At 36.9% G+C, this 9,956-nt stretch overlaps 1 pseudogene; it reads left to right on the forward strand.

Moving 5' to 3' along the window:
- Positions 1-3,696: 3,696 nt before the first annotated feature.
- LOC114087115 (DNA repair and recombination protein RAD54B pseudogene) lies at positions 3,697-4,051 on the forward strand (annotated as a pseudogene).
- Positions 4,052-9,956: the final 5,905 nt, after the last annotated feature.

The raw sequence follows: 9,956 nt of genomic DNA on the forward strand, positions 1-9,956 counted from the left end.
AAGAGCTGCAGCATTTCTTGGGTGCAGAGGCCTGAAGCTTGTGCAGACCCCACCTGCCAGTAAGAAGCAGTGAATTTAGTCTCATATCAAAACTCCAGTTTCATCTTTTGGTGCTCAATGTTGGGCATTTTCAAAAAGGTGAATGAAATGGATCAACAAAACTATCAAAAATGAAATACTCACTTGGGGATCCTGGAAAATTCTTTATGTTCTTCATATTTTATTGTGTTAACTAAAACTATTCTTTTTTCCAGAGTTCTATACTCCCTTTAGAAACATCTCTCTCTCTCAATCATAAATACCAGGCACCTTTCAGCCTATAAAAAGTGGATCAAGCAGCCATCCATCTGAAGGCACAAATGACAGGCTTACTAGAGGAGGTTTGCTCAATCCCCTTCATCTCTGACTTAGGAATGTTTGTCAAGCTTTGCTCAGCTTCTCACCAGAGGACACAAACCTACAGATTAGTTCAAGTGTCTGCTTCTTCCTTTCAATTTCAGATTGACTTGGCCCAATGGTGGGACCAAGATTTCAGATTGACTTGGCCCAATTGGTGCAACCACTATGGAAAGCAGTATGGATATTCCTGAGAAAACTTGGTATGGAACCATCATTTGACCCAGCTATCCCACTCCTAGGTTTATACCAAGGGACTTAAAATCAGCATACTACAGTGATGCAGCCACATCAATATTTATAGCAATTCAATGCACAATAGCTAAACTGTGGAACCACCCTAGGTGCTATTCAACAGATGAATAGATAAAGTCTGGAATATTACTCAGACTTAAAGAAGAATAAAATTGTGGCATCTGCTGGTAAATGAATGGAGCTGGAGAAAATCATGCTAAGCAAAATAAGCCAATCCCGAAGAACGAAAGGCCAAATATTTTCTTTCATATGCAGATGTTAATTCATAATAAGGAAGGGGTAGGGAAGAATAGAGTTACTTTGGATCAGACAGAGGAGAGGAAAAGGAGGGAAGAGTGTGGATGTAGGAATGATAGTAGAATGAATCAGATATTATGATCCTCTGTGCATATGTGATTACATGACTTGTGTAACTTAACATCATGTACAACCAGAAGAATGAGCAGTACTCCATTCATGTATGATGTGTCAAAATTCATTCTACTGTCATGTATAACTAATTACAACAAATAAAAGTAAATAAATAAAAAGTAAATTTTTAAAAAAATGAAATACTCACTTGGGGATTCTTGAAAATGCTTTCTGTTCTTCATATTTTATTGTGTTAACTAAAACTATTCTTTTTTCCCCATTCATATTTTAGTTTCTTTGTCCAACCCCCTACTCCAAAAATGTATTCAGTCTAGCTAAATAAAATTACTGCTTTGAAATTCTCAAAATAAAAAATGATTAAAAGAATTCCTCTAGGACAAAAAAACCCTGGCTATAGTACCTCCAGAATTGAGGATAAATAGTAGAGAAAAAAAAAAAAACAGGCTTTCTCCTTTTAAGAGGGAGACCACACAAAGCAAATGGATTTAGGGTCATGCATTGGTAAGGGTAACCAATCCAACCATTCCATATCCTAGACAGGCCTCAATATGTGATCACTCACATTTTGAGAATCACAGGAGATAAAGGAAACACTGAATACTTTGCATCGATAACTGTGACTAATCTAACAAGCAGGCCTCAACATGTGGTCGCTCACATTTTGAGGATCACAGGAAGTTTTAGGTACTTTGCATTGGTAAGAGTGACTAATCCAATCAGCAGGCCTCAATCCATGGTCACTCATGTTTTGAGAATCACAAGATTTATGTTACATTGATAAGAGCAACTAATCCAAGCAACAAGATTCAAGGGATGAGCAACAATGGTTTTGAGGCCCACAGGGAAGTGAGAGATGCAATATTCCCCCTCATCTTCAGATGGGTAATATCATTTGGCACAAGAACTGGGATTCCTTTGACCCTCAATCCCTGGGAAGAAATGCCTAATAATTTTCTGTACTCAAGTCTTACCCAAATACCAGTTGGAGGATGGGGAGAGACGCCCCAAGGGAAACAAATTATAACATGATATTACAGCTAGATCTGCATGAGCAATTTCCCAAATTGGTTTAAGTCCAATGGGGGGATAAAAGGTGTCCCTTGTAAATACATGTCACTATAAAACTTTCTTGTACTCTGGGATTCTGCAGAAAGGGGGAGACTTCAGACCAGAAGGATCGGATGTTCCATATGTTCCTTTATTAGGATAATTATAGTCATTTCATTTTTTAGGAAATGCTCTGAATTTTGAGCTCAGTTTTCCTGGTGAATTTACCTTTGGTCCTACACACTTAAATGAATATTTTTTCCATCAGTCTTGTTTTGTTTGGAATTTAGCGGTAGTGATGGAGGAAGTGAACCCAACTCCTATGCAGGACAAGAGGCCACCTGAACCTTTGGGTTCAGTATGCTCCACTGCTGACATACTTTATTCTTAATATTCCCAAAAGCACAGGTCCTCCCCCTATGTTTATGTCATCATGTAAAAAAACTGTAATAGGCTTTATTTTATATCTAAGGGATTTTAGACATTGTATTATCTCTTTTTCTGTCTTCTATACCCAGTGAAAGCTATCAAACTTTTGTTTCCTATCTGTTTTATGTATATTTCTACATACCTGTGTGTGGTATACATAGTACTAGAATTGGCTTATAGAAATGTGACCACTCACAAGTTAAGAGAAATGGATCCCCAAAAAGGCCCTGTCCTCACAACATCTCAGCTCTTGAAACTCCTGGTGAGAGAGTAATGTTTTCTATCATCTTCATGATATTCATGTGATGCAACATTTATTTTGTATTAATCTTATTGCAGTACTCATGTCTTTTTGTTTTTCTCATAGAAGTACCCACCTCCAGATGACTTCACAACCTGTTCTTTCAAAACAAGACTTTTCACGAACCCCTTGACTGACCCAAAACATTCCTAAGAGGGAAATTCAAACTGTTTGCCCCATCCCACATTGCCCCCTCTCAGCTTGAAGCAGCCAGAGCAGTCATCATCTTTATCATCTACTAGAAGTTAGAGTCAAGATCTCAAAATGGGGACTGAAAGCAGGGGACAAAAATGACAGTAAATATAGATAATAAATAATTGGGTAAGAATATGAAGAGAGAACCTACAGAATGGTAGAAATTTTTCCTAGTTATTCATCTGAAAAAGAATTAATATGTAGAATATATAAAGAACTCAAAAAACCAAATAGCCCAATTAACAAATAAGCAAATGAATTAAACAGACACTTCTCAAAAGAAGAAATACAAATGGCCAACAATATATGAAAAAAAAATGTTCAACAGCTTAGCAATTAGTGAAATGCTAATCAAAACTACACTGAGATTTCATCTCACACCAGTCAGGATGGCAGTCATCAAAAATATCTTCTCTGATCCTTATGAGAATTTTGTTTTGAAAAATGTGGTTGCTCCAATTAAAGGCCTTAGTTAAGACAAACTGTGTAGGCCAAGGACTTCTCAAACACCATTAATTAGAAATTTGTGTTGCTCCTCCCAGTGGTTGGGTAACTGAGGGCCTTGCAGGAGGGGTACAGCTGGCCTGGGGTGCTGTTTCCCTGGGGAACAGTTTCTTGTCAGATTGTGGCTGGTGCTATGGTCCTGTCTCCCTGGATGTGTATGCTTGGGGACCTGCGACAGCCTGTCAGTACTGCTGAAAATGAGACCACCTGCAGTACCAAGTTGCTTACAGAGTAATTCCTTGAAAAAAAACAAAATTCATGCCACCATGAAGAAGCAATCCAAATTTGAATGAAGAGATTACAGAACTGAATCCAGATATAAAATTATTTGAGGGTGCTGCAAATACTGCCTTTCTCCAGTCACAGGATGATTCTGGAGTATGCAACTGAAATCTTTTGCCTGCTGAAGGAAGCACTAAAGAAGTTAATGATGAGAGTAATTAGAGCAGAAAATATTGTTTTGAAATATCTGTGGTGGCAACACTAGATCCACCTCATTTGGTGCAAACTTGGATAAACTAGCACAAGCTGGTATCAGCTCTCTACAGGTAATGTTGGAATGCTGCCTTGCCACTATTCCAGGAAGATACAACAAGAGGGCTTTATATTCTCAACACAGCATTGCTATAAAACAAAGAAAAAACATGAATTAATACATGTTATGGGGGCTGGGGATATGGCTCAAGTAGTAGCACACTCGCCTGGCATGTATGAGGCACTGGGTTCAATCCTCAGCACCACATAAAAGATAAAAATAAAGATATTGTGTCCACCTAAAGCTAAAAAATAATTTTTTTAAAAAATACATGTTATGTAAAAATCCTTGTCACCATCACTTTCTTCTATTGGTTCAAGAATGACATTGTCTCCATTTTCCACTCCAAGGAGAGATGATTTTTCTTCTTCATGAAAGTAGAGAGCACTGTTGGTCACTATTAAGGTATAACCCTCAGGTCTGCAAATGTCCTTGAAAGAAGGACATCAGATAATTTTAGAGAAATCAATTTTGGATTATAAATGTTTAGCAGAAGAGGAATGGATGGGAAAGAAGGCAGCTCTGGAGAAGAGCTGCTAAGGGCAAAAATTGATATGGAGAAGCTGAAAGCAATTTGCTCTGGGCATGATCTACCTGGCTATAATAGTCTCTAAGATTTTTTTCAATCTTGCAATTGATGATTTTAATTCTGTCCAAAATTACTTTGGGAATATCCTGAAATCAAATAGATATTGAAAATGTTGTTAATCTCAATTATAAAAAACTTCTTGACATGATTTTCTTTTCTTGGCATAATTTTTAAATTATTTGATTTTCTTCTTAAGTATTAAAACTTACTGATTGGTCATATTTTTTCATACTTTCTCCCAATTTATTCTGTACAACATTCATTTTCTGACTTTGTAGACAGTGTTTTATTTTAATCATTAAAATATATACAATTATGTACACAAACAAATATTCTTCCAAAGTTTCAACTTCAACATTTTTAATTAGAACTTTGAAAGCTGTAGTTAAAGATTTCAAATTCTGTCACTTTAGAAGCTATACTGACTTAATTAAAAGAAGCTTCTCTGTGGGGCTGGTGTTGCAGCTCAGTGGCAGAGCACTTGTCTACATGTGCAGGGGCCTGGGTTTGCTCCCAGTACCACCAAATACAATTACTACTACTACTACTACTAATAATAATAATAATAATAATAATAACAATAATAATAATAATAATAATAATAATAATAAATTATCTGTGTGATTTTTAAAAATGTTTTTATCTTTTGAAAGAGTAATTCTCTGGTTTTAGAGATGGAAGATACTTGGAAATCACTTTCTCCCCCCTGGTCAGTTCAGAGGTAATGAAACTGAGGCCCGAGGGAAACTCCATGAATTTCTTGAAGTAACAAAGCTATGCCAGATCAAGGACCATTACTGAGTTTTTCTTTGTGTGCCTTCCTCAATTTATTCTACAGAAGTAAAAATCTGCTAAAATATTCTCCAAGTTTAAAACTTAGAAGAATTTGTTTTGTTAAAATTGCTGTTAGGGCTAGTGATGTAGTATCAACACAAAAGAACCAAGCTGGTGCGAATGTCAGAGATCAGCCCAGCCTTTATATTCAGTGATAAAATCACACGTCTGACGGACCCACTTTCCTGGTGGAAAGTGAGCCACCAGCCAAAGGGGGGTCTGTGCTTATATGGGTTACACTGAGAGGTGACTTAATTAATGAGGGTGTCAGTTTGGGCACTCAGTAATTTGAGGTCTGTTTTTACTGGATGGGATGAAACGTCTGGGGTCATCAGTATCTGGGATTCATCTTTATTGACCCAGATGGAGGGTCTGGAACAGGATTTGTTTGAGGATCAATGCTTTGGCCTCTTCCCAGAGACTGTCATTCCTAGCTTGACAGATATCTCTTCCTCAGGCCTTTTCTTGTTGCTGGGAAAGAATGTATTGCAAAAGGATTAATATTATCAATGTATTGTTTTCTTTCCCCACTTTCTCTTCTCTGGTCACACTATTTTGGGGTTTGTCATTTTCCATATCTAATATTCCAGACTCTAGAAAGGAAAAATGAATTGAGAAGGAGAGAGAAATCTTTGGCTACTTCCTGCTGGAAGGGGGAGATTCAGTGGGGGGCCTCCTTTTAGAGTCCTGGAAGTGAATATGGAGGGGATGAAGAGGGAGATGTGTGGGGCAAAGTTTTGAGGCCATAGTGAGCAATGTCAATATTCTTTATGTGACCCCATAAGATCAGGCAATAAGTAGCGGGAGGAGAGATGTTTTGAGATGTTTCCTAGTAGTTGTGGCTAAGCTAATCACTTTATTAAGAAACTGTAAAACTGAAAATAGGGAGATATTATAATAATACATGAAGATTAACTGGTCTGGGAAACAATTGCAGCATATAAAATGAAGGTTAGGGAAACAATTGCAGCATATAAAATGAAGACTAGTTAGCTTACTAGTGTTAGGAGAATATTTTTAGCATGAAAGGTGAAGACTAACTAATTTGTTAGTGTTAGGAAAATGATTTGGGCATGTGATATAGCTGAGGACCCTATTATTCTTAATTAAGGCCCAAACAGATTTAGGATGCTCTTTCTATGATTTAAGAGGTCTGGTTCCTTTGGAGCATAGCAATCATGATTAACCTTAGAACCAGACTTTCCTGATGGTTTAATTGTCTCCATCCTTCTTAATAGACTACACAAGACAAGAACAGAGATACAATTAACAACATATTATGGCCAATAACCCAGTGGAGAACAAGTACATAAAAGGGTTAAGGGAAGAAATTCCTTCAACTAAACTGCCCCAAATCTCTTCACTATCAAAAGTAGTTGTTTTGACATTTACCATGGTTAGAACCTGAGATTATAATTTTCACACATCTAAAGAAGCAGTATGAAAAGGATCAAGTCCCATTAGGTGATTATATATACTTTGCCATTGAATCTCAGTGTCATTATATGGAACTTGAGTAACAAAAAAGTGGGTAATATTATAATGGCGTTGGAGTCTCTGAGCCCACGACAAATCTTGTACTTGTTTTCCTACCCAAATAATAGAATCTTTTAGTTACTGGACCTCACTCAGAATTTCCTGGTCAATATGATCTTGAGGCTGCCCAGTTTCAGTGTAATTCTTATGGAACTGCTGAAGGTAACACGTTGTTGAGCCTCTTGGGGTAAGACCACTGCTGCCATGGAGGCAGAGATAATGATGCCAGCCAAAACTACACCAGCTGTTAACCAGCCAGTGAATCATTTAGCCCAGGCCCAGTGCTTCAAATGTCAAAGCAACTCTTCTGTGAATGCTACTAAAGGGTTTTCATGCCATGGTTCTTTTAATTTTACAGGGAGCCAAGTAGCTAGTGGCCTTTTGAGAATCATAACAGTTTGTTTGGGGCTCTGACATATGGTTCGACTGACACAGTACTGCAACATACAGTTTTTACATCTAACATAATAAATATTTTGTGAGGCATTATATTGTATTTAAATGGGCCCAGATAATAAAACATAGGGATTTAATATACATGCTGCGAGATAGAATTCCTTATGAAAGGAAATATTAAGATGGGTAACTTTTTAAACTTATTATATTGAAATTCACCATTCCATATTCAAAAAGGCTCCTGAGTCAGATCAATTTTCCATATTCCAGATAATCTTGGAGCCATTTAACCTTGTCTCCTACCACTCCTGATTGGTTTACATAGAAACAGCATTCTTTTCTGAACAGTTTTGTAGGATGACAGAGGCCAGGGAGTCCAGTTGATTTTGTAAAATCAGTACCAAATCAGTGACCTGTTGGATATCTGCAATAACCTGTGCTGATTATTTTTTTATAGTGAATAGAGTTTCCTAATCCTGTTGCTCCTGTGCCAATCCTGGTTAATTGTTAGCCCTATGAGTAAGGTAATAATTTGGGGGGCTCCCCTATGTCTGCTGTGTGCTGTCATTGGAATGGGTAGGCCTTGGTTGTGAGGTAAATTGTCAGTTTGAGGATTAAGGAAGATTAAGGTGCAAAGGTCAGTTTAATTTTGGTAGGCAGGGATAAATGAGCCTTGCAAAGAAAAAAAACCTCATAATTTGGGGGGGCATCAGGGCTGTGGGGTTGACACAAATGGACATCTAAGTTCTATTTAAAATAACAAATTGTTTTCCTTTTTAAATGTCCAGGTATGACTGTACTTTGGGTTTAACTATTTTTGCTAGGTTTTCAGATCAAGCTGGTCAAATTGACCTTGTTCCTATGTGTTGTTAAGAGTCAGCTGAGTTCCCGCAAGGGTTACTCTTGGAGAACTTGAGAGCAGCTTCTTTTAGTGCCATCTGCTTGTTAGGATGGGTTAAGGTCTCCTTGGATGAGGTGGCTTCCTTTGGAAGCAACAGGGATGTCTTCCTTCTCCAGGGACCCTCGTCTTTGCAGCAGGTGCACTGGACTTTCTGTTCTCCAGTGGTTTTGTTAATCTCCCTGAATTAGAGGTCATGTGGCCCAGAGTTGCAAATCTCTTTAGGGAAGTTCTCTCATTCCCTGGCTTCAGGCTGACTCAGAGGGCAGGAGCCAAATATTGTTTTAGCCTTAATCTTTAAGCCTTGGTCTTAAACATCCAGCAAGACAGTCTCATCAGTCTAAAAGTAAGAGTACTGGGTTTTAACATCAATGTTTATAACCTTACAGTCATTTACCCCTTTTATTTAACTGGGGTCTCGTATTAGTACTGCAAGTCAGCCTTATATCCTGTCTGTGGGTGATGGCTTGTTAGCTCAAATTAACCGAGGTTGTTTGTTCTTGAAGCAGTACCTCCACAAAACATTAACAGGCAACAGTTATAGAGTTTACAAGGAAAATACAAAATGAAATTAACAAGAGTAAAAACATTTAAGTTGTGAAATAGCAATCTTGAATTTTGGCTGAGTTATAAATTATATCCCCTGTTTGAGATCACAGTAATCTTTACAGCAAACACAAATCTTCTGAATATAACTAAAAATGAGCTAAAGTCTGGCCTATTTTGGAGCCATTTTAACATGTAATAAGGTGGGAGGCAGAGCCTTATCTCAGTTAAGGCAGGGCTCTTGACAAAGTTTTCTAGTTCTGAAGCTTTGCCTCTTTCTTAAATATCATTTAACAAAGTTTACATAGATTGTTTCCTGAGTCTGTATGAATGTTAGTTAACACAATATGACATTACATCTAAAACATGAATCAAAGAAAGGCTGAGAGAGATTTTAACTTTCCTTTTGTGTAGGAAATTGGCAAAGTGCTTTTATGTTTCACAATACTAACCTTTAAACAGATCAAGCTCTCATTATCTTTTAGAAATACATTTACATTTCTATCCCAATGTGAAAAGTTACATAGGATTTTAGGTTTGGTTACAGAAAAATAAGTGATATAAATAAAACCTCAATTAAATTTTATCTTTTTATAAGTCTAAAATTACCATACAGACAACTTTAGTTTGGAGAGAATCAGCTAGTTAAAAATGTTCTTTTAAACCCCCTGCTTTAAAGACTTGTATACCTGGAAGATATGAACATACTTAGTATGCTATACTGATGTTTTTATATTAATTAAGTTTAGCTTTTAAAGGAAAATTTAGATTCTGCAAGGTAATGTAATTCTCAAAAATAACAGTTGTTGCTGTGTAACAAGTGTTGTATAGATCCTAATTACTTTAAGACTAGTTGCTTTAAAGAATAAAATTTTTCACACACAAGGATAAGTGTAAGTTAATATTTTAAGAAATCCTTGTCAGGTTAACATATAGATTAAACCTTGGTTTTATACTAGTAAATTAGTATTTGACCATAGGGAAAAAAACCTTAAATAGCTTTGCCAGATTGTTCCACATACATATAACCAACTTAGTGACACACAAACTTGTTGAAATTTGCCCTTTAATTACACAGACCTTCTTATCACTTAGATGCACCTGTTGCTTATTTCAACACACA

Source organism: Marmota flaviventris, chromosome 12, assembly GCF_047511675.1.
Source record: "Marmota flaviventris isolate mMarFla1 chromosome 12, mMarFla1.hap1, whole genome shotgun sequence".
Taxonomy (NCBI): Eukaryota; Metazoa; Chordata; class Mammalia; order Rodentia; family Sciuridae; genus Marmota; species Marmota flaviventris.